Source organism: Tachypleus tridentatus, chromosome 4 (genome assembly GCF_004210375.1).
Source record: "Tachypleus tridentatus isolate NWPU-2018 chromosome 4, ASM421037v1, whole genome shotgun sequence".
Classification (NCBI taxonomy): Eukaryota; Metazoa; Arthropoda; class Merostomata; order Xiphosura; family Limulidae; genus Tachypleus; species Tachypleus tridentatus.
In genome coordinates, this window is record NC_134828.1 from 29013620 (window position 1) to 29040260 (window position 26641).

Genomic DNA, 26641 nt, shown 5'->3' on the forward strand with positions numbered 1-26641 from the left:
CGCATGCACCCTAAGCTTCTGGAATTCGGTGTGTTGTTGTTACATACTCGGTTAGTCACACAAAGTCACAATAAGACGAATACACACAGTTAACTGAAGAACTGCTCGTTAAGAAAATGTTAATTTTTTATCCTTCTATTTTGTTCAGGACCGGAACGTGGGTTAGTAGTAATCGAAACATTCATTGTTTGTAGCTCTTTCCAAGAATGGTGAAATCTCATTGTTCCATCAGTCAAGAGTTTGTGATGAATATTGTTTACTAGTAACTGGAATTAGAGAATGTTAACATGTAGTGCTCCGTTTGGCTGTACAGAAAACAATCTAAAATAGGTGTATTTGAATACACTTCTCTTGAAAATAAAAGTCATTGTAAAAGGCGTCTTGAGCGAACGAGAAGACAACATTTTGGAAAAATCTGAACCAAACATCGAGAATTTCAAATAAACCACAAGTTGTCATTGATTTATACTGGTTTCGAGAAATTTCATCTCTCACCAGTTACTCTGAGAAAACTCAAATAATAACATAGGTAGGTTTCGTATGGTAGTGCAATATGAATTGTTTCTATGGTATTTCGAGTTATGAAGCTAAGGTTTGTTCTCTCGAGTAGCCTTTGTTCAGGGATAATGGTGCGGGAAGTTTTCAGAAACCAGTTTTCAGTAAGCTTGACAAACATGGCGTTGATAACACTCCACTCGCAATCTAAGGGTCACGGTATTGAATATCTTCGTGGATATGCTCGTCCTTTCAGCCACGAGGGCGTTGTTAAGTGATGTTCAATTCCATTATTGGTTGGTAAAGAGTATTCGATAATGGATGATAGGTGGAGCTAAGTAGCTATTTTGCCTTTATTCTAACACATCATAATTAGAAACTGTTGGTAGTGTTAACAAGCTGCCTTATGTCTAGTCAATCACTACAAATTTCGCAACTACTAACTTGGTATTTTTAATTAAGTTTTCGAGAAATTAAAAGAAAAAAAAAACAGTATAAAGTGACCAGTGATGAATTGTAAGAAGAGTTCAATATAGAACCTTATTCTCCCAGATTTAAAAGGCCTGGATGTGTAAAAGAATAAGTGATGAGAAAATGATGAATTTGATTTATATATATATTTTCTATGCATTAATGAGTTTTCCTGCTAAATAATTTCCTACAATGACTTACTGGCATCATGTATGTCTGTATCTCGTCACAGATAAATCAACAGAAGAAGTTGCCATTAAAACAACTTATAAAGAAATCCATAAAGTTCACACAATTTTCAACTTTGAATACACTAATTGAGATTATTAGTTTTACAACTTGATTCAGCATTTTTGGGATTGAAACGCCAATTCACTGATACAGAAATCAAAAGAGAGGTCTACCTGGTCTTACTATAATAGAAATAGATCATTTTAAGCCTTATGTTAAGAAAATGTCATGTTTGTCTCGATTGTCTTTATTAGAGGATCTTCAAACAAAAAATCTTCCATTTGACCAACAATAAAAATTTGTTTCACGAAGCTGAGTATATTTTTCAAATCAATTACATCGTTGTTTCGTTTGTGAAGAACCCGTTAGTGAAATTGTTCTTTTGTTGCTTATTGTATGACAGCCTTAAAACTCAGTAAAGAATCGTTTGTTTTAATTACGATGACTTAATTCAGGACTCTATTATGTCTGTTTAGTTTCATATGGTGAATTTGAGAAAGGTTTCTATACATGTCTTTAAATCATAATATCTATTTCGACACGGAATGTGTTTATATCAGTTATTAAAATAAATTTTATATATTGTAAAATACATTAATCTTTAGGACACGGTTTTCAGTTGGAGCACTATTCATTAGGACAGATTAATTTTTAGCTTTCGGGATACTCTAAACAGTTACAACTGGTGTATTAACTTTCAGGGTGCGGTCTAGAAATACCATTTCAATATTGGTGCACAGTCTTGTTCTACCAGTTTCATATTAATCAAAACCTTAAAAGAACAGCAGATATAATGTGGTGTCTACTTCTGTAGTTGGGTGGTAGCTTCTTACACTAAAAGATATCTGGTTTCGGCAGCTGCGGTGAGGAGAACAACATTAACCCATAGTGTAATTATCTGCTTTATAACAAAGGAAACAAAAACCTGAAAGTGGACGTTCAAATTAGCTGAGCCTTGTAGAGGCTTTATAAAAACTTTAAAAGTCTGTTACAAATTGAAAACTGCATCCATTCAAGTTTTCCGTATCAGATTTTATAGATAAAATACAATGTCGCTTGTAATATTACGGCCATGTGGCTGTGTATACTTTGATCTGTGGACTGGTACTTTCACAAATATGCGTGAGTCTCGCTCGAGTTCGTTAATTTAACGAAAGCTGTGCACAAACAATTAAGAACTGCATATTTTGTTTGTTTGTTTTTTACGAGTGCGTGTTATGACAATCTAAATATTTAAGGCAATGTACAGTTTGTACTGAATATGACATTTCATCGATGTCCTTGTACACGTATAGGTTTTGAAAGGTGCGTAGTACTCATGAAGAAGACCTCAGTACAAACAACGAAACGGTTTTTTCGTTTAACAGGAAGTTGCGGTCCATTAAAGTTGAGAAACATATTTATGGTTGTAATTTATTCAATTGGTACGTTGATTATGATATTAAAATTACTATAACGGGGTCATTAAATGCCAATCTAACTCAGAACGTGTCTAAGATACGAAGTCCAAAAGATAAAAAATAGCCATATATTTGAGAAATTTCGAGTTTAGTAACAGAACAAGGAAGATTTCCTAAAGACAGCATAAATACATATACGATTACACATAACGTGTGCTGTAAGGATATTTCGTGATTTAGATTCTTATGAAATCCTAAGGTAAAATAGATTGCAACATAAATAGTTTTTCTCTTACCGAAGTTGTCGAGGGAAAATATTCGAATAAAAATATCACAACATGATGTTTCTGAAACTGTTTTGGAGAATATTAACACAAGAAAAAAATTTTACTTCAGATTACAACTACATTTTCTTTTCTCGAGTCTGGTGCAGTCTGGTGTTAGGGTTATACTTCAGTGAAAGTGGCGAATTGAATGATAGATTGGGTTTCAGATGTCTTTTTATCAGACGTAAGAATTGATATATATGTTGATGACACTTCAATTACGAAATTTAATAATATAATAGCGTTGAAACCCTAAAATGCACGTCATCAAATTCGTGGTTATGGCTCAGTGTGAACATTCTTAAAGGCTCCAGTTTTAATAAACCTAAAGTTCTGATAATAATTATTTCAAGTTTTTCTCACTTTTGTACAGTCTTCAATAACTTAAATTTCTCTCTTGCTAAGGTATTTTTGTTATATAGTCTTTGTGCCACTGTTCAGAAATTGACTGAATTTCCAAACCTTGAATTGCTTTATAGAAACTTTTCTGAGCATTTTTAAACATACCAATATATCTGAGATGTCAAGCAACGGTAGTGTGTAGGTTTCTGGGAGTGAAAATTTTAAATATCCAGATGGTTTATATATAATATATATACAAGTTTGAAGTATGACTTAAATTAATCTTATAAATATTAAATCCATTAAACCTGACCAAGAATGCAACACCTCAGCTAACTGCAAAGTCATCAGACACATAGATTGTGGTTCTCTTAGCACACTGTATTCCACATGTAGTAGGATTAATAGACCCTTGATATGCGTCGAATGAATCGTTTTCATCACATTGTGACGTTGCAAAGACTATCAGGCCACTAAATGTACACATTGTATTGCCAGTAGTTCATGCTCTCATTGGTTAAGATTCTATCCTATGTTGGCAAGGAGACAGTGCTGCAGCTAATACAGACAATACCTGGCACAAAATTTGTCTTCAAGCACTGACATTTAGAGGGAAAAAAAATCATCTCTAACGAGCTCCATGTTCGCCTGGCTGCAACGCAGACTGTACCTATAACAAAGTTGTACAGCCTCATTTGTACAGCACGTTAAACATAGATCATGGAAGCAAAGACGTTGACATTAGTTGATCTCGAGAAATCACAAGTTTCCAGACCAGTTCGACATTAAAGATTAACATCACTGTTCCTGTCTCTTTTGATGAACCAAAAGCTTTAAACAAGATGCTGAACTTCTACTGTGGTTACATTGGTATCACTAAATGCTCGATCAAAGAGAATTGCCTTTGCTATCAAAATGGACCCTCCTGTTTGAAGGAGTGCTGCTGGGAAGGTGATGAACAATGTGGATATTCAAAAAGGCTATGAAGAAATTGCACAAAATGCTTCTTGTAGTCTGAACAGCAGTAAGATAATTAAAGTGTGTATAGTTGCATAATTTTGCGAACACAAATACAATATAGTTTAACAAATGTATTGAAATGGAGTTTTTGGACAATATATATACACACCAGATGAAGAAAAAAAAATTTATTTCAGCTATACACTTTAAAAATTGGTTATTTTAAGCTATTATAGATGCAATTTTGAAAAGTGTCCTCTATCAAGCAATCGTATTTTTAAATAAAGAATGAGGTTAATCTATTTCCAAATCAGCATCTGTTAATTGCTGAAACCCAACTTTAACAGACTTTCTTTATAGTTCACAGAGTTTATGATTTCACGATAGTCATAAGATTATATACAAATTAGGCCGAACACTTAATTCTAAGTGTTCAATGGTACCTCTATCATACTACTATAGTGTATTTAGTTTTTGCGGAGTAAATTTAGATATGATTTTATAAACACTTACTATCAAAACTAAATACAAAAAACAAACAAACAGGCAATGTCGGCCATTTTATGACGTCATTTCAACATGATCCATTAAAGGAATTTCAAACAATTTTAGTTTGTAATTTTTCAGACCGCAAAAATATATTGTCGTACTTGACCTAAGAACTAAACCTAAAGAGCAGGCCTGATCTGCTCGCTTATACAATAGCCCTGACGCAATTCATTGTAACAAGTATAATTATGATCATGCTTGACCAGCTTCGCGGTAACAAATGGGTTACATAAATAGTGTTTCGACTGCTATGAAGATTATTGTATCCCAGTCTAAAAATCCATGGTTTCAGACAATCGCGTCCTGAGCAATGAATGTGACGAACATAGTGTGGTTGAAATAGTATTATTACAAATCTGGAATGCCTTCTTTTTAATAGCTTAATGTATTAAAAAGAGAATTAATTTATTATATTTAAAAGTCTCAAATCGAATTTTCATGTGAATACACTTTAGGACAACAGCAACTGTTGTATGTTAAGAATGTATTAAACATAAATAAATACCACACATTCATACATTTCGGAATCGCCAACGTGAATTATAGTTGTAGGTGTAAAGAAATTACGTTGCACTGTTTCTGGTTGTGATGAATTTTTATCCAAACATTTTGGTGTATAGTTATATGCTTGAGGAATTATTTCAGTGATTACCCAGTATTACAATAATACATTGACATTGATTTAATTCAATCGGAAAAAAAAGCAGTAACTAGTGACTTTCTTGTATCGCACCGTTGATACCATACTACATCATACTTTCTCAAGCACCTCGGGTATCATGTTAAATGATAGATTACTTAGAACTTGTTCATTTGACAGGGTTATCGTTTTACGTTGAGGAAGAAATGGCAGATATAGTTTGTTCAAACACAATTTCAGCGAGGCATTTGCTAAGAAAATAGGGAATTATTAGTGTCCGATATTGACCCACAATTACTTCAGAATGAGAAACAATTACTTCATAAAGTTGTCAACATATTCAAGAGAAATGTAGAGCAGATAAAAGTAACAACTAAGTACCCAAATGATTAAGTAAGTTATGTCAATGTATCAACTAATATTGTATCATACTCATTTCAAACAGCCCTTGAAAGGCTTTTTTGACAAAAAAACCACTGATTCGGCAAACCCTGATTATAGGTGAACAAGAGATATTAGAAAGTGATACCAGCCTGATAGATATGCTATCAGGTTCAGAAACCTTTCAATATGGCGTCACTTCAGATGCCTTCAATGCTTCCAATGTAAGGTGACTGGGTATGAAATTCACCAAAGTGAATCACAAGAGAAGGAAAATTTTCTACACTTCTACATTTTACCAAGTGAGTTACTGCATATAATTATTGGTTAAATATATAAACATGGCAGTCGAGAGCACATTTCTAATGTAAATATTTACATGATTTCAGTGTGATATACACAGCACACAAAATAAATGTTAATGTCTCTATCTTAGGAGGGAATGTGGTGATTGTCAACGCATTCCATGAAGCCATGTTGACATTGAAGTGACCAGAACGGGAACTATTTGATTAAGTGTATAGTGCTGCACTCAGTCTGAAACTACTCGTACGTAACAGAACAACGCTTAAGAAAGGTATTTTACAATGTGAAATTTGTCAACATACTCGATTAGAGCCTCAAGTGTATCAGATATTCTCTTCTCTTTTGATGAAGTTTCGGCTTTTTTTATATGGTAAGATCTTCAGAAATCAACTATTCATGCATATGAAGACCTTCTACGCTGTTCATTGAAGTTGTTAGGTATCGAGATACCAATCTGTTTGGGTGTTCCTGAAACAATTGAGAGTATGCTGCCAGGAACACAATTTCATCAAACCACAAGAAGACTTGCATGGGATTTAACGATCTTCGGTACTGACTTTTCGAAACAGTTGTAATATAAACATCATCTGAACGATACGTTGAATGATTTTGTTAGTATTTATTGCGATGTACATAAAAAATTTCAGAGAATGGCTATCATTCATCACAACTGGGACAGCGTTTTGAAGGGAAAAAAATCCGTATTTTCCAAGGCTAAAAGGGATAAGAACTGCAGCTTTATCTTTGCACTAATGTCAAAATAGTGCAATAATTTTCTCGTGATAAATTGGTTGAATGATGCCCAATGTGTGAGAGACATTGTATGCTCTTGTAATACTTATCTCACTGTCCGAGATGTTTACAGAAGCCTTTTTCAATGTGGAGTTTACAGTGAAAAGCCTGTGTTGGATGTTTTTAAGTTTTTTGTAAGAAGGTGGCGCTATATCCGAAAGTATTTGACGTTTAAGATAATAATTATTCAATAATAGTAATAGACAAATGGATAGGGTTGTGAACCCCCCAATGAAATGCCAAAATATTGGTTTGTTTGAGATTGTCTCAGAGATCTGGAAGTAGTTATGCAATAGAAAAACGGACACACAGATTATTGTGGTGTGCTTATATATATAGGTTCAAGTCTGTAGTGTGGTCTAATCTAACATTAAAAATATTAAAGAGAGAGACAGTGCCTAACAGCATATTCTCAAAAGCTAGAAAATGAAAAATACATGAAATAATAATTAATAATTAATCCATCTTTAATAATTAGGGAAAATTTTACCAAACTTTTTTTGTGTATTTTTTGTGCCATCCACATATCTTCAAAAACTTAGAGAAAGAGAAAATATGAGAAATATAATATTTAATTTCTTTGCTTCTTCAATAATAAGTGAAAATTTTAACTGGTTTTAGAAAATTCATTCTTTTGGTTTTATTTAATAGTTTACTTGAACGTTTTACTACGGTTATAATTTTAACTTGTTTTGAAACGATATAGATTAATTTTAACTGTTTTATTACAAACTGAGTGACGCTAAAGTTCTAAGTTACAGCAAAGACGTTCTTGGCCACAATTAGATTAATAAATATTAATTTTATTGTATGATTTATGGATTAATTAATCGAAATTTATTTGTATTAGTTTTTCCTGGTTTTAATTTTTCTCTTCATTCGTCATTTCAAACAAAATGTTTATTAAACACTATTTATAACAATCATTTTTATCCATGAATTTATTTCACTGAAAGATAAAAACAAATTGAATGACGACCAGTACACTAGAAACAATTAAACTATTTATAATAACACGCAGAAGAATAAAGACAGAACAACTGTATAGTCAGATTTTCGTAAATCAAGTGAAGACTTCCTCATTGGATGTTAAGTCATTTCTGAAATAAAAAAGTTTGTTTTTAAATCTACTGCAGCATTAATAGTGTTACATAAACATTCCATAAATAATTCAGTATTAATGGTATGAATGTTAAAAACTTCTAACATTTGGAGATTCATACTTTAATTAAACGAATTCAACTCCTACTTGTCGTCGGAGTAACCAGTTCTTGAGTTACTATAATATATTGTAAGAAGTTTGGAAAATCTATGGAATTATTACAACCAAATTTACAATTAGTGCTACAAAACAATTCTATTAGACGTTGGTAAAAGTAGAAAAACTTCTAGATCATATTTCTTAGAAAATATAATTTGAATTTGAGTTATTCAAACATTGTTAAATACAATATTAAGAAAACAAAAGAAAGTTGCTCCAATAGATTAAAGTGAATAGACTTTACATTATAAACTTATATTAAATCAAACTTGTCATATTATCTTCCAAGACATGTCTAACACTTACTAGATAAATGTAAGTTTCCTACAAATCCGTCAGTTTCTTCCCATCTTCCCCATCGCGCACTTTTTAATCTACAAGTAAAAAAGAAAATTATATATATATATTATGAAAGCCAAGTAAACAAAACTATTGATTTTATTGTAAATCAGTCTATTAGGAAGGTGTTACAATAAAAAATTGTTTCTATTTTAATCGTATAGAATTACTTTGGAATTTATATTTTGACAATAGTAAAAAATTCAAAGATAGTTAATAACATATTGTATATAATGTAATATTCAGTAACAATGTTGTTCTTAGTCTGCTCATCAGGAAATATTTTATATTGTAGCTTAACATAAAATCTATCATAATATTTAAGTGTTCTAAAGATTGAGAACGAAAACATCTGTAACTTTATATAGATAAACAATATTAATGTCGCTGTGTCTGAGGTCAGTTACTCCCGCTATGACTGAAAGATGACCTTATATACTTACATTGTTACAAATTAGGGTACGATACCCGTAATTTGCATGGCGAAGACAGTTCATCAAGTAACTTTGATCTTAAACTCGAAGAAACTCAGTGTGAAAATATAATAATTAATAATACAGACTTCAAAAGTTAGGAAAGTTATAACAATGTTTATAACATTCACAAAGTATGAATATGTTCCAATAAATATGTTACCACCACGGTAAAATATATAAACACAATGAATTTAACTAGTCTGCTCCTTTATTTTACTTTTTTACTGATAAAAAGGTTTCTTGAATATAAGAATTATGTTTATAAATTACATGGATAAAGTGCAGACCGTAAAAATCTGTTCCAAGGATCGTACATATAAAATGAACATTCAAAATTCAAAATAAAGTTTGTGAACAGGAACTAACATATTCATGTGATGTAATAGTTAGACTATAATTAATTACATACATACAGTTTTTATATAGAAAAAACATATTGGGAGAAAGGAAGAAATAAATATATTAATATTTTACTTATAGGAATTTCTTATTAAAAGAAACGAAATTATGTAACAACGCATTTAACTTTTTATTCTAGGCAAACACAACTATATTTTACTGTTGTCATCAAAGAAGCTTTGTAGAATTAATGAAGACATAAATATAGAGAAGTTAGAATATAAAATCAAGTCCATCCCACAACCATGTTGGAGTTCCAATTAACCATCCACATTAACTCTTTCATTGCTATTGACGCATATGTAGGACACAGTGTATAACCTGTTTCAGTTTTGAAAAGTGGTATATTAAGTAATTTATCTGAGATATATGTAGGTAATAAAATCAATATGTTTATTATTAATATGAAACATCTTAAATTTTCAGTATTAATCTGAAAATATTTGAACGGAATTTTAGTTAACTTAAAACTTACAATTTAAATTATATACTATTGTCTAAAACCACTTCAGGTTAATATTAAAAGTTGCATGTAATTAATTATAAAGTACAACATGAGTGTCTTTGAAGGTAAAACGGAAGGATTATGTATAAATATGATATTAAAATAAAATAAAACAATTTATATAGAACTATATTCGATAACAATGATCTGATTAATGAATAGATGTTGTAAATACGATACTGTGAACATAACTATTTATTTACTTTAAGCAGACGTTACTAAAGGCTTAAAAACAGAATTCTAATAACTGGTTAATAGTAACTTACTGTTTTTGCAAATTCTTTGTCGTCACACATCTTCTGCCTGAATGCATCGTCACTCAGAGAGTCTGGATTGTTTTCGTTTTTGCACTGTTCAAATGCATCTTTTTTCTAAAAGACATAGCAAAAATGTTTATGCGATTTATTTATATTAATATGTTATTTAGTGAAAATAATGGTTTCGGATAGCATGATGGTTAGGGTACTCGACTGGCCCTCTGGCTGGGTGCGAGTTTGAATCCTGTAATCCCTGAATTGGACACTCTTGCACTTTTAAATGTTGGTCATAATAATGTAGTTGGTAAAAGAGGTGCTCAAGTGTTGATGGTGTTTGATGTTTACTGGCTGCCTTTCATGTAACTTATCACCACTAAACTGGGAACGGTTAGTGCAATAGAACTCCGTTTTTAAGTTATTTTGATATAATCGTATGAATAGATTAGAGAGATCTCTTCTTTTATGTGGTGAAACGTTAACATAATCTAATAATATCAAGTCCCATAGACGCTAAACGACAAGGTTGAAGGTTTATATCCAAACTAGGTTTGAATACCCGTAATGAGCAGAGTAAATATATCCAGTTACATGGCAAAATATACATAACCTTCCAGTAATTCAGCAGTAAGTACTATTGTCTATAACGCCAAAAATTGGGTTTCGATACTCGTGGCAAGCACAGCACAGTTAGCCCATTGTGTAATTTTATGTTTAGCAACAAATTTCCTGAAACATACTCTTCATATGGATGTGTATTTGTACTAGATTGTGACCTAATGGTTAGTGCATCGAAGCTGGAACTCAAGGATTTTGAGTTCTTGATATGGTACCACTAAACAATCTTCTTATCTCCGGATGTGGATAATTTATAAATCCTGTTATTCATTTAAAATTAACCAACTGACAGGCTTTTAGTGACTGGTTAATTATCTGCTGATCCCAGTTTAAAGTTAGGAACGACTATGCCTGTCCACAATAAGTTTCTTACTTGTCTACTCAGGTAATTCTATGCAGAACATGTCATTTGTATGAGTGAACAAACGAACTCTGAGAGTAACGACCGAGTTGTTCAGAACATGCCATGAAATATTCAAATAAAAATAACCATATAAATAATTTTCTATAATAAAAACGATAATCATGAACACAAATAATAAACTATTGTTATTTAATGTTTTTCAGTAGTTCACAGTTAAAGAACTATTATCAACAGTACTTACCTCCTGTGGGAAACTTTCAACAATAGCCATTGCTTTTTTTACGTCTTCTTCATTATCGCCTGTAACAATGAAAAGTTTATGAAAGAAGAAACGTTTTAAAGCTCTGTTATTATTTGTTTATCTTTGTTAATATATAATATTATACGTTATAAAAAGAGAAGAGAGGAAAACCTTTAAATACCCTAACAACTACTTCGAAAGCAAGTTTTTAACAAGAAAAACATAAACAATTCCCGTTCTCCACTATCTTAGCTGTAAGTTTATAACATATTCTGGCTCAACACTGAAAACATTGAAGTAATGACCCATTGTGTTGGCTTTACTCTCAACTACACACAAATAACATTTTACTTATTGTAAATATAAATTTGTGAATATACAAACATTTACACTGACCTTTCATCTTTAGTTATTATTAATCGTAAGGTAAAATAGATTGCAACATGAATAGTTTTTCTCTTACTGAAGTTGTTGAGGGAAAATATTAAAAGAAAAATATTACAATATGATGTTTCTGAAACTGTTTTGGAGAATATTAACACAAGAAAGAAGTTTTACTTCAGATTACAACTACATTTTCTTTTCTCGACTCTGGAGCAGTCTGCTGTTAGGGTTACACTTCAGTGAAAGTGGCGAATTGAATGATAGATTGGGTTTCAGATGTCTTTTATCAGACGTAAGAATTGATATATATTTTGATGACACTTCAATTACGAAATTTAATAATATAATAGCGTTCAAACCCTAAAATGCACGTCATCAAATTCGCTGTTATGGCTCAGTGTGAACATTCTTAAAGGCTCCAGTTTTAATAAACCTAAAGATCTGATAATAATTATTTCAAGTTTTTCTCACTTTTGTACAGTCTTCAGTAACTTAAATTTCTCTCTTGTTAAGGTATTTTTGTTATATAGTCTTTGTGCCACTGTTCAGAAATTGATTGAATTTCCAAACCTTGAATTGCTTTATAGAAAATGTTCTGAGCATTTTTAAACATACCAATATATCTGAGATGTCAAGCAACGGTAGTGTGTAGGTTTCTGGGAGTGAAAATTTTAAATATCCAGATGGTTTATATATAATATATATACAAGTTTGAAGTATGACTTAAATTAATCTTACAAATATTAAATCCATTAAACCTGACCAAGAATGCAACACCTCAGCTAACTGTAAAGTCATCAGACACATAGATTGTGGTTCTCTTAGCACACTGTATTCCACATATGGTACTATTAATAGACCCTTGATGTGCGTCGAATGAATCGTTTTCATCACATTGTGACGTTGCACAGACTATCAGACTAACAAAACTATATATTGTATTGCCAGTAGTTCATGCTCTCATTGGTTAAGATTTCATCCTATGTTGGCAAGGAGAAAGTGCTGCAGCTAATACAGACAATACCTGGCACAAAATTTGTCTTCAGGCACTCACATTTAGAGGAAAAAAAAATCATCTCTAACGAGCTCCCTATTCGCCTGGCTGCAACGCAGACTGTACCTATAACAAAGCTGTACAGCCTTATTTGTAAAGCACGTTAAACATAGATCATGGTAAGCAAAGACGTTGACATAAGTTCATCTCGAGAAATCACAAGTTTCCAGACCAGTTCGATATTAAAGATTTACATCACTGTTCCTGTCTCTTTTGATGAACCAAAAGCTTTAAACAAGATGCTGAACTTCTACTGTGGTTACATTGGTATCACTATGTGCTCGACCAAAGTGAATTGCCTTTGCTATCAATATGGACCCTTCTGTTTGAAGGAGTGCTGCTGGGAAAGTGATGAACAATGTGGATATTCAAAAAACTATGAAGAAATTGCACAAAATGCTTCTGGTGGTCTGAACAGCAGTAAGATAATTAAAGTGTGTATATTTGCGTAATTTTGCGAATACAAATACAATATAGTTTAACAAATGTATTGAAATGGAGTTTTTTGGACAATATATATACACACTAGATTAAAAAAGAAAATTTAATTCAGCTATACACTTAAAAAATTGGTTATTTTAAGCTATTATAGATGCAATTTTGAAAAGTGTCTTCTATCAAGCAATCGTATTTTTAAATAAAGAATGAGGTTAATCTATTTCCAAATCAGCATCTGTTAATTGCTGAAACCTAACTTTAACAGACTTTCTTTATAGTTCACAGAGTTTATGATTTCACGATAGTCATAAGATTATATACGAATTAGCCCGAACACATAATTCTAAGTGTTCAATGGTACCTCTATAATACTACCATAGTGTATTTAGTTTTTGGGGAGTAAATTTAGATATTATTTTATAAACACTTACTATCAAAACTAAATACAAAAACAAACAAACAGGCAAAGTCGGCCGTTTTATGACGTCATTTCAACATGGTCCATCAAAGGAATTTCAGACAATTTTAGTTTGTAATTTTTCAGACCGCAAAAATATATTGTCGTACTTGACCTAAGAACTAAACCTACAGAGCAGGCCTAATCTGCTCGCTTATATGATAGCCCTAACGTAATTTATTGTACCAAGTATAATTATGATCATGCTTGACCAGCTTCGCGGTAACAAATGGGTTATATAAATAGTGTTTCGACTGCTATGAAGATTATTGTATCCCAGCCTAAAAATCCATGGTTTCAGACAATCGCGTCCTGAGCAATGAATGTGATGAACATAGTGTGGTTGAAATAGTATTATTACAAACCTGGAATGTCTTCTTGTTAATAGCTTAATGTATTAAAAAGAGAATTAATTTATTATATTTAAAAGTCTCAAATCGAATTTTCATGTGAATACACTTTAGGACGACAGCAACTGTTGGATGTTAAGAATGTATTAAACATAAATAAATACCACACATTCATACATTTCGGATTCGACAACGTTAATTATAGTTGTAGGTGTAAACAAATTACGTTGCACTGTTTCTGGTTGTGATGAATTTTTACCCAAACATTTTGGTGTATAGTTATATGCTTGAGGAATTATTTCAGTGATTACCCAGTATTACAATAATACATTCACATTGATTTAATTCAATCGGAAAAAAATCTAAAAGCAGTAACTACTGACTTTCTTGTATCGCGCCGTTGATACCATACTACATCATACTTTCTCAAGCACCTCCAGTATCATGTTAAATGATAGATTACTTAGAACTTGTTCATTTGACAGGGTTATCGTTTTACGTTCAGGAAGAAATGGCAGATATAGTCTATTGAAACACAATTTCAGCGAGGCATTTGCTAAAAAAATAGGGAATTATTAGTATCCGATATTGACCCACATATACTTCAGAATGAGAAACAATTACTTCATAAAGTTGTCAACATATTCAAGAGAAATGTACAGCAGATAAAAGTAACAACTAATTACTCAAATGATTAAGCAAGTTATGTCAATGTATCAACTAATATTGTATCATACTCAATTCAAATAGCCCTTGAAAGGCTTTTTGACAAAGGAGCCTTTGATTCAGCAAACCCTGATTATAGGTGAACAAGAGATATTATAAAGTGATACCAGCCTGATAGATATGTTATCAGGTTCAGGAACTTTTCAATATGGCGTCACCTCAGATGTCTTCAATGCTTCCAGTGAAAGGTGACTGGGTATGAAATTCACCAAAGTGTATCACAAGAGGAGGAAAATTTTCTAAACTTCTACATTTTACCAAGTGAGTTAGTGTATATAATTTTGTTAAATATATAAACATGGCAGTCGAGAGCACATTTCTAATGTAAATATTTACATAATTTCAGTGTGATATACACAGCACTCAAAATAAATGTTAATGTCTCTATCTTATGAGGGAATGTGGTGATTGTCAAGGCATTCCATGAAGCCATGTTGACATTGAAGTGACCAGAACGGGAACTATTTGATTACGTGTATGGTGCTGCACTCTTTCTGAAACTACTCGTACGTAACAGAACAACACTAAAGAAAGGTATTTTACAAAGTAAAATTGTCAACATACTCGATTAGAGCCTCAACTGTATCAGATATTCTCTTCTCTTTTGATGAAGTTTCGGCTTTTTATATGTCAAGATCTTCAAAAATCAACTATTCTTGCATATAAATACCTTCTACGTTGTTCATTAAAGTTGTTAGGTATCGAGATACCAATCTATTTGGGTGTTCCTGAAACAATTGAGAGTATGCTGCCAGGAACATAATTTCATCAAACCACAAGAAGACTTGCATGGGATTTAACGATCTTCGGTACTGACTTTACGAAACAGTTGTAATATAAACATCATCTGAACGATACGTTGAATGATTTTGTTAGTATTTATTGCTATGTACCTAAAAAATTTCAGAGAATGGCTATCATTCATCACATCTGGGACAGCGTTCTGAAGGCAAAAAATCCGTATTTTCCAAGGCTAAAAGGGATAAGAACTGCAGCTTTATCTTTGCACTAATGTCAAAATAGTGCAATAATTTTGTCGTGATAAATTGGTTGAACGATGCCCAATGTGTGAGAGACATTGTATGTTCTTGTAATACTTATCTCACTGTCCGAGATGTTTACAGAAGCCTTTTTCAATGTGGAATTTACAGTGAAAAGCCTGTGTTGGATGTTTTTTAAGTTTTTTTTAAGAAGGTGGCGCTATATCCGAAAGTATTTGACGTTTAAGATAATAATTATTCAATAATAGTAGTAAACAAATGGATAGGGTTGTGAACCCCCAATGAAAATGCCAAAATATTGGTTTGTTTGAAATTGTCTCAGAGATCTGGAAGTACTTATGCAATAGAAAAACGGACACACAGATTATTGTGGCGTGCTTATATATATAGGTTCAAGTCTGTAGTGTGGTCTAATCTAACATTAAAAATATTAAAGAGAGAGACAGTGCCAAACAGCATATTCTCAAAAGCTAGAAAATGAAAAATACATGAAATAAGACATTTCTTTTCTTTCCATCTTTAATAATTAGGGAAAATTTTAACTGGTTTTAGAAAATTCATTCTTAGTTTTATTTAATAGTTTACTTGAACATTTTACTGCAGTTATAATTTTAACTTGTTTTGAAACGATATATATTAATTTTAACTGTTTTATTACAAACTGAGTGACGCTAAAGTTCTAAGTTACAGCAAAGACGTTCTTGGCCACAATTAGATTAATAAATATTAATTTTATTGTATGATTTATGGATTAATTAATCGAAATTTATCTCTATTAGTTTTTCCTGGTTTTAATTTTTCTCTTCATTCGTCATTTCAAACAAACTGTTTATAAAACACAATTTATAACAATCATTTTATCCATGAATTTATTTCACTGAAAGATAAAAACAAATTGAATGAAGACCAGTACACTAGAAACAAGTAAACTATTTATAATAATACGCAGAAGAATAAAGACAGAACAACTGTATAGTCAGATTTTCGTAAATCAAGTGAAGACTTCCTCATTGGATGTTAAGTCATTTCTGAAATAAAAAAGTTTGTTTTAAATCTACTGCAGCATTAATAGTGTTACATAAACATTCCATAAATAATTCAGTATTAATGGTATGAATGTTAAAAACTTCTAACATTTGGAGATTCATACTTTAATTAAACGAATTCAACTCCTACTTGTCGTCGGAGTAACCAGTTCTTGAGTTACTATAATATATTGTAAGAAGTTTGGAAAATCTATGGAATTATTACAACCAAATTTACAATTAGAGCTACAAAAAAATTCTATTAGACGTTGGTAAAAGTAGAGAAACTTTTAGATCATATTTATTAGAAAATATAATTTGAATTTGAGTTATTCAAACATTGGTTAAATACAATATTAAGAAAACAAAAGAAAGTTGCTCCAATAGATTTAAGTGAATAGACTTTACATTATAAACTGATATTAAATAAAACATGTCATATTATCTTCCAAGACATGTCTAACACTTACTAGATAAATGTAGGTTTTCTACAAATCCGTCAGTTTCTTCCCATCTTGCCCATCGCGCACTTTTTTAATCTACAAGTAAAAAGAAAATTATATATATATATTATGAAAGCCAAGTAAACAGAACTATTGATTTTATCGTAAATCAGTCTATTAGGAAGGTGTTACAATAAAAAATTGTTTCTATTTTAATCTTATAGAATTACTTTGGAATTTATATTTTGACAATAGTAAAATTCAAAGATAGTTAATAACATATTGTATATAATGTAATATTCAGTAACAATGTTGTTCTTAGTCTGCTCATCAGAAATATTTTATATTGTAGCTTAACATAAAATCTATCATAATATTTAAGTGTTCTAAAGATTGAGAACGAAAACATCTGTAACTTTATATAGATAAACAACATTAGTGTCGCTGTGTCTAAGGTCAGTTACTCCCGTTATGACTGAAAGGTGACCTTATATACTTACATCGTTACAAATTAGGGTACGATACCCGTAATTTGCATGGCGAAGACAGTTCATCACGTAGCTTTGATCTTAAACTCGAAGAAACTCAGTATGAAAATATGATAATTAATAATACAGACTTCAAAAGTTAGGAAAGTTATAACAATGTTTATAACATTCACAAAGTATGAATATGTTCCAATAAATATGTTACCACACGGTAAAATATATAAACACAATGAATTTAACTAGTCTGCTCCTTTATTTTACTTTTTACTGATAAAAAGGTTTATAGAATATCAGAATTATGTTTATAATTTACATGGATAAAGTGCAGACCGTAAAAATCTGTTCGTGCATATGAAATGAGCATTTAAAGTAAAGTTTGTGAACAGGAACTAACATATTGATGTGATGTAATAGTTAGACTATAATTAATTACATACATACAGTTTTATATAGAAAAACATATGACGAGAAAGGAAGAAATAAATAAAATAATATTTTACTCATAGGAATTTCTTATTAAAAGAAACGAATATATGTAACAGCGCATTTAACTTTTTATTCTAGGCAAACACAACTATATTTTTACTGTTGTCATCAGAGAAGCTTTATAGAATTAATGAAGACATAAATATAGAGAAGTTAGAATATAAAACCAAATCCATCCCAATCCCACAACCATGTTGGAGTTCAAATTAACCCTCCACATTAACTCTTTCATTGCTATTGACGCATATGTAGGACACAGTGTATAACCTGTTTCAATCTTGAAAAGTGGTATATTAAGTAATTTATCTGAGATATAGGTATGTAATAAAATCAATAGTTTTATTATTAATATAAAACATCTTAAATTTTCAGTATTAATCTGAAAATATTTAAACGGAATTTTAGTTAGCTTAAAACTTCTTACAATTTAAATTATATAATATTATCTAAAACCACTTCAGGTTGATATAACAAGTGGCATGTAATTAATTATAAAGTAAAACATGAGTATCTTTGAAGGAACAACGGAAGGATTATATATAAATGTGACAGTAAAAGAAAATAACACAATTTATATAAAACTATCTTCGATAACAATCATCTGAATAATGAATAGATGTTGTAAATACGATACTGTGAACATAACTATTTATTTACTTTAAGCAGACGTTACTAAAGGCTTAAAAATAGAATTCTAATAACTGGTTAATAGTAACTTACTGTTTTTGCAAATTCTTTGTCGTCACACATCTTCTGCCTGAATTCATCGTCACTCAGAGAGTCTGGATTGTTTTCGTTTTTGCACTGTTCAAATGCATCTTTTTTCTGAAAGACATAGCAAAAATGTTTATGCGATTTATTTATATTAATATATTATTTAGTGAAAATAATGGTCTGGCATAGCATGATGGTTAGGGTACTCGACTGCCCATCTCGCTGGGTGCGAGTTTGAGAGGGTCATAATAATGTAGTTGGTAAAAGAGGAGCTCAAGTGTTGATGGTGTTTGATGTTTACTAGCTGCCTTTCATGTAACTTATCACCACTAATCAGGGAACGGTTAGTGCAATAGAACTCAGTTGTTAAATTATTTTGGTATAAACGTATGAATAGATTAGAGAGATCTCTTCTTCTATGTGGTGAAACGTTAACATAATCTAATAATATCAAGTTCCACAGACGCTAAGCGACAAGGTTGAAGGTTTATATCCAAACTAGGTTTGAATACCCGTAATGAGCAGAGTAAATATATCCAGTTACATGGCAAAGATATACATAACCTTCCAGTAATTCAGCAGTAAGTACTATTGTCTATAACACCAAAAATTGGGTTTCGATACTCGTGGCAAGCACAGCCCAGTTAGCCCATTGTGTAATTTTATGTTTAGCAACAAATTTCCTGAAACATACTCTTCATATGGATGTGTATTTGTATTAGATTGTGACCTAATGGTTAGTGCATCGAATCTGGAACCCAAGGATTTGGAGTTATTGATATGGTACCACTAAACAATCTTCTTATCTCCAGATGTGGGTAATTTATAAATCCTGTTATTCATTTAAAATTAACCAACTAACAGGCTTTTAGTGACTGGTTAATTATCTGCTGATCCCACTTTAATGTTAGGAACAGCTATGCCTGTCTATAATAAGTTTCTTACTTGTCTACTCAGGTAATTCTATGCAGAACATGTCATTTGTATGAGTGAACAAACGAACTCTGAGAGTAACGACCGAGTTGTTCAGAACATGCCATGAAATATTCAAATAAAAATAACCATATAAATAATTTTCTATAATAATAACGATAATCATGAACACAAATAATAAACTATTGTTATTTAATGTTTTTCAGTAGTTCACATTTAAAGAACTATTATCAACAGTACTTACCTCCTGTGGGAAACTTTCAACAATAGCCATTGCTTTTTTTACGTCTTCTTCATTATCGCCTGTAACAATGAAAAGTTTATGAAAGAAGAAACGTTCTAAAGCTCTGTTATTATTTGTTTATCTTTGTTAATATATAATATTATACGTTATAAAAAGAGAAGAGAGGAAAACCTTTAAATACCCTAACAACTACTTCGAAAGCAAGTTTTTAACAAGAAAAACATAAACAATTCCCGTTCTCCACTATCTTAGCTGTAAGTTTATAACATATTCTGGCTCAATACTGAAAACATTGAAGTAATGACCCATTGTGTTGGCTTTACTCTCAACTACACACAAATAACATTTTACTTATTGTAAATATAAATTTGTGAATATACAAACATTTACACTGATCTTACATCTTTAGTTATTATTACGTTATATCATTGAAGCACGTGAAACTAGCCACAACCGGTGTCAATGATGATATAGAATAATCTCCTACATGAACTATTTCATAAAAGTCACTTACTGCACATTAACTTGTGTAATTTTCCATGTCCTTTTCCTTTGCCCCAAGCGACCGCAAGAAAAACAGTCACCAGAAGCAATACCGCCAGACTCTTCATTTCCGATGGTTTTAGAAGTCTACAGTGTCCAAACTATCAGCTGATGTTCTGAGTCAGACGGATGATAATATTTTGGGGAAATTATTTGTGTTTTTATACAAATCTTAACAATAGAGGGAAAAAAAAAGGATTTAACTCGTACATTACAGTAAGAAATGTCCATGTTGATCTACTGTAAGAAAACTATTTATTCTAGTATCTCTGATGAAACATTGCCTTTAAACAATATATTTGTCGAATCATTTTTGTCTTTTGTGTTATCGTTTCTTTGTTTGTTCAGGTTTATGCACAGAATCACTCATATGCTACTCACTGTTAAGAAACGCTGTTTTTTAAAATTATGAAGTAAAACATTGCGTGTTTGAACAAACCAAACTATGTTAAGCTGCTAGATCATTCTTTTATACCAAACTGATGTTTACAGAAGAATATTTGTTTGTTTTTTCTGTATTTATACTCACAAAAACTGTCACGTGATTTTTAACGCATGCACCCTAAACTTCTGGAATTCGGTTTGTTGTTGTTACATACTCGGTTAGTCACACAAAATCACAATAAGACGAATACGCACGGTCAACTGAATAGCTGTAAAGAACTGTTCGTTAAGAAAATGTTAATTTTTTATCCTTCTATTTGGTTCAGGACCGGAACGTGGGTTAGTAGTAATCGAAACATTCATTGTTTGTAGCTCTTTCCAAGAATGGTGAAATCTCATTGTTCCTTCAGTCAAGAGTTTGTGATGAATATTGTTTACTAGTAACTGGAATTAGAGAATGTTAACATGTAATGCTCCGTTTGGCTGTACAGAAAACAATCTAAAATAGGTGTATTTGAATACACTTCTCTTCAAAACAAAAAAAAATCATTGTAAAAAGGCGTCTTAAGTGAATGAGAAGACAAAATTCTGGAACTTTCTGAACCAAACATCGGGAATTTCAAATAAACCTCAAGCTGTCATTGATTTATACTGGTTTCGAGAAATTCCATCCCTCACCAGTAACTCTGAGAAAACTCAAATAATAACATAGGTAGGTTTCGTATGGTTGTGCAATAAGAATTGTTTCTATGGTATTTCGAGTTATGAAGCTAAGGTTTGTTCTCTCGAGTAGCCTTTGTTCAGGGATAATGGTGCGGGAAGTTTTCAGAAACCAGTTTTCAGTAAGCTTGACAAACATGGCGTTGATAACATTCCACTCGCAATCTAAGGGTCGCGGTATTGAATATCTTCGTGGTATATGCTCGTCCTTTCATTCACGAGGGCGTTGTTAAGTGATGTTCAATTCCATTATTGGTTGGTAAAGAGTATTTCGATAGTTGGTGATAGGTGGAGCTAAGTAGCTATTTTGTCTTTATTCTAACACATCATAATTAGAAACGGTTGGTAGTGTTAACAAGCTGCTTTATGTCTAGTCAATCACTACAAATTTCGCAACTACTAACTTGGTATTTTTAATTAAGTTTTCGAGAGATTAAAAGAAAAAAAACAGTATAAAGAGACCAGTGATGAATTGTAAGAAGAGTTCAATATAGAACCTTATTCTCCCAGATTTAAAAGGCCTTGATGTGTAAAAGAATAAGTGATGAAAAAAATGATGAATTTGATTTATATATATATTTTCTATGGATTAATGAGTTATCCTGCTAAATAATTTCCTACAATGACTTACTGGCATCATGTATGTCTATATCTCGTCACAGATAAATCAACAAAAGAAGTTGCCATGAAAACAACTTATAAAAAAATCCATAAAGTTCACACAATTTTCAACTTTGAATACACTAATTGAGATTATTAGTTTTACAACTTGATTCAGCATTTTGGGATTGAAACGCCAATTCACTGGTACAGAAATCAAAAAGAGTTCTACCTGGTCTTACTATAATAGAAATAGATCATTTTAAGCCTTATGTTAAGAAAATGTCATGTTTGTCTCGATTGTCTTTATTAGAGGATCTTCAAACAAAAAATCTTCCATTTGACCCACAATAAAATTTGTTTCACGAAGCTGAGTATATTTTTCAAATCAATTAAATCGTTGTCTCGTTTGCGAAGAACCCGTTAGAGAATTGTTCTCTTTGTTGCTTATTGTATGACAGCCTTAATACTCAGTAAAGAATCGTTTGTTTTAATTACGATGACTTAACTCAGGACTCTATTACGTCTGTTTAGTTTCATATGGTAAAATTTGAGAAAGGTTTCTATACATGTCTTTAAATCATAATATCTATTTCGAAACGGAATGTGTTTATATCAGTTATTAAAATAAATTTTATATACTGTAAAATACATTAATCTTTAGGACACGGTTTTCAGTTGGAGCACTATTCATTAGGACACATTAATTTTTAGATTTCGGGATACTCTAAACAGTTACAACTGGTGTATTAACTTTCAGGGTGCTGTCTAGAAATACCATTTCAACATTGGTGCACTGTCTTTTAAAGCACGGTCTCGTTCTACCAGTTTCATATTAATCAAAACCTCAAAAGAACAGCAGATATAATGTGGTGTCTACTTCTGTAGCTGGGTGGTAGCTTCTTACACTAAAAGATATCTGGTTTCGGCTACTGCGGTGAGGAGAACAACATTGACCCATAGTGTAATTATCTGCTTTATAACAAAGGAAACAAGAACCTGAAAGTGGACGTTCAAATTAGCTGAGCCTTGTAGAGGCTTTATAAAACTTTTAAAAGTCTGTTACAAATTGAAAACTGCATCCATTCAAGTTTTCCGTATCAGATTTTACAGATAAAATCAATGTCCCTAATAATAATACGGCCATGTAGATGTGTTTACTTTGTTCTGTGGACTGGTACTTTCACAAATATGCGTGAGTCTCGCTCGAGTTCGTTAGTTTAATGAAAGGTGTGCACAAACAATTAAGAACTGCATGTTTTGTTTTTTACGAGTGCGTGTTATGACAATCTAAATATTTAAAGCAATGTACAGTTTGTATTGAATATGACATTTCATCGATGTCCTTGTACACGTATAGGTTTTGAAATATGCGTAGTACTCATGAAGACCTCAGTACAGAAAACGAAACGGTTTCTCATTCAACAGGAAGTTGCGGTCCATTAAAGTTGAGAAACATATTTGTGGTTGTAATTTATTCAATTGGTACGCTGATTATGATATTAAAATTTCTATAACGGGGTCATTAAATGCCAATCTAACCCAGAACGTGTCTGAGATACGAAGTCCAAAAGATAAAAAATAGTCATATGTTTGAAAAATTCGAATTTAATAACAGAACAAGGAATATTTCCTAAAACAACATAAATACATATACGATTACGTATAACGTGTGTTGTAAGGATATTTCGTGTTTTATCAGAAATAAAATTACTTACTCAGTTACCCACTCACATGTGACCCCACTCTGGTATGTCTACGGACTCACACCGCTAGAAACCGGGTTATGATACCCCTAGTGGGCAAAGCACAGATAGCCCTCGAGTTGCTTTGCGCAAGTCACTCGTTGTGTTGCTTTTTGCTTAATAACCGATGTCAAATCAACACATTTGTAATAATTAAGAATACCTTCGAAGTCCCATCTATAACTTCTTCACCCATAAGAACATGAAATAATCACCATATGATTCGTATTTTTAATATCTTCAATATAGAAACTGTAGTACTCTGTCAAATTAATCATAAGATGCTTATGAAATCGTAAGGTAAAATAGATTGCAACTTAAATAGTTTTTCTCTTACTGTTGAGGGAAAATATTCGAAGAAAAATATCACAAAATGATGTTTCTGAAACTGTTTTGGAGAATATTAACACAAGAAAGAAGTTTTACTTCAGATTACAACTACATTTTCTTTTCTCGAGTCTGGTGCAGTCTGGTGTTAGGGTTACACTTCAGTGAAAGTGGCGAATTGAATGATAGATTGGGTTTCAGATGTCTTTTTATCAGACGTAAGAATTGATATATATTTTGATGACACTTCAATTACGAAATTTAATAACATAATAGCGTTCAAACCCTAAAATGCACGTCATCAAATTCGTGGTTATGGCTCAGTGTGAACATTCTTAAAGACTCCAATTTTAATAAACCTAAAGTACTGATAATAATTATTTCAAGTTTTTCTCACTTTTGTACAGTCTTCAATAACTACAAATTCTCTCTTGTTAAGGTATTTTTATTATATAATCCTTGTGCCACTGTTCAGAAATTGATTGAATTTCCAAACCTTGAACTGCTGTTTAGGAAACTTTCTGAGCATTCTTAAACATAACAATATATCTGAGATGTTAAACAACGGTAGTGTGTAGGTTTCTGGGAGTGAAAAATTTAAATATCCAGATGGCGGTGTTTATTAATACTGTTCAAAGACCAGATTTTTGTGGTTTATATATAATATATCTACAAGTTTGAAGTATGACTTAAATTAATCTTACAAATATTAAATCCATTAAACCTGACCAAGAATGCAACACCTCAGCTTACTTTAAAGTCATCAGACACATAGATTGTGGTTCTCTTAGCACACTATATTCCACATGTGGTAGGATTAATAGACCCTTGATCTGCGTCGAATGAATCGTTTTCATCACATTGTGACGTTGCAAAGACTATCAGACCAACAAAAGTATATATGTTATTGCCAGTAGTTCATGCTCTCATTGGTTAAGATTTCATTCTATGCTGGCAAGGAGACAGTGCTGCAGCTAATACAGACAATACCTGGCACAAAATTTGTCTTCAAGCACTCACATTTAGAAGAAAAAAATCATCTCTTAACGACCTCCATGTTCGCCTGGCTGCAACGCAGACTGTACCTATAACAAAGTTGTACAGCCTCATTTGTACAGCACGTTAAACATAGATCATGGAAGCAAAGACGTTGACATTAGTTGATCTCGAGAAATCACAAGTTTCCAGACCAGTTCGACATTAAGGATTAACATCACGGTTCCTGTCTCTTTTGATGAACCAAAAGCTTTAAACAAGATGCTGAACTTCTACTGTGGTTACATTGGTATCACTAAATGCTCGATCAAAGAGAATTGCCTTTGCTGTGAAAATGGACTATTCTGTTTGAAGGAGTGCTGCTGGGAAGGTGATGGACAATGTGGATATTCAAAAACTATGAAGAAATTGCACAAAATGCTACTGGTAGTCTGAACTGCAGCAAGATAATTAAAGTGTGTATATTTTCGTAATTTTGCGAAAACAAATACAATATAGTTTAACAAATGTATTGAAATGGAGTTTTTGGACAATATATATACACACCAGATGAAAAAGAAAATTTAATTCAGCTAACACTTTACAAATTTGTTATTTTAAGCCATTATGGATGCAATTTTGAAAAGTGCTTTCTATCAAGCAGTCTTGTTTTTAAATAAAGAATGAGGTTAATCTATTTCCAAATCAGCATCTGTTATTTTCTGAAACCTAACTTTCACAGACTATCTTTATAGTTCACAGAATTTAAGATATTACGATAGTCACAAGATTATATACAAATTAGGCCGAACACTTAATTCTAAGTGTTCAATGGTACCTCTATCATACTACCATAGTGTATTTAGTTTGAGGAAGAGGGCTGTATTTATATATGATTTTATAAACACTTACTATCAAAACTAAGTACAAAAACCAACAAACAGACAATGTCGGCCATTTTATGACGTCATTTCAACATGATCCATCAAAGGAATTTCAGACAATTTTGGTTTGTAATTTTTCAGACCACAAAATTATATTGTCGTACTTGACCTAACAACTAAACCTAAAGAGCAGGCCTAATCTGCTTGCTTATACAATAGCCCTAACGTAATTCATCGTAACAAGAATAATTATGATCATGCTTGACCAGCTTCTCGGTAACAAATGAGTTAGGGCCCGGCATAGCCAAGCGCGTGAGGCGTGCGACTCGTAATCCGAGGGTCGCGGGTTCGCGCCCGCGTCGCGTCAAAT

At 31.8% G+C, this 26641-nt stretch overlaps 1 long non-coding RNA gene across 1 annotated transcript; it reads right to left on the reverse strand.

The window, feature by feature from the left end:
* Positions 1 to 7785: 7785 nt before the first annotated feature.
* Positions 7786 to 20777, reverse strand: LOC143248763 (uncharacterized). The gene is made up of 5 exons (XR_013027167.1): positions 20608 to 20777; positions 20094 to 20152; positions 18923 to 19027; positions 8461 to 8528; positions 7786 to 7993 (listed from the first exon to the last, which is right to left on the reverse strand). It is a non-coding gene; the product is annotated as an uncharacterized LOC143248763 (long non-coding RNA).
* Positions 20778 to 26641: the final 5864 nt, after the last annotated feature.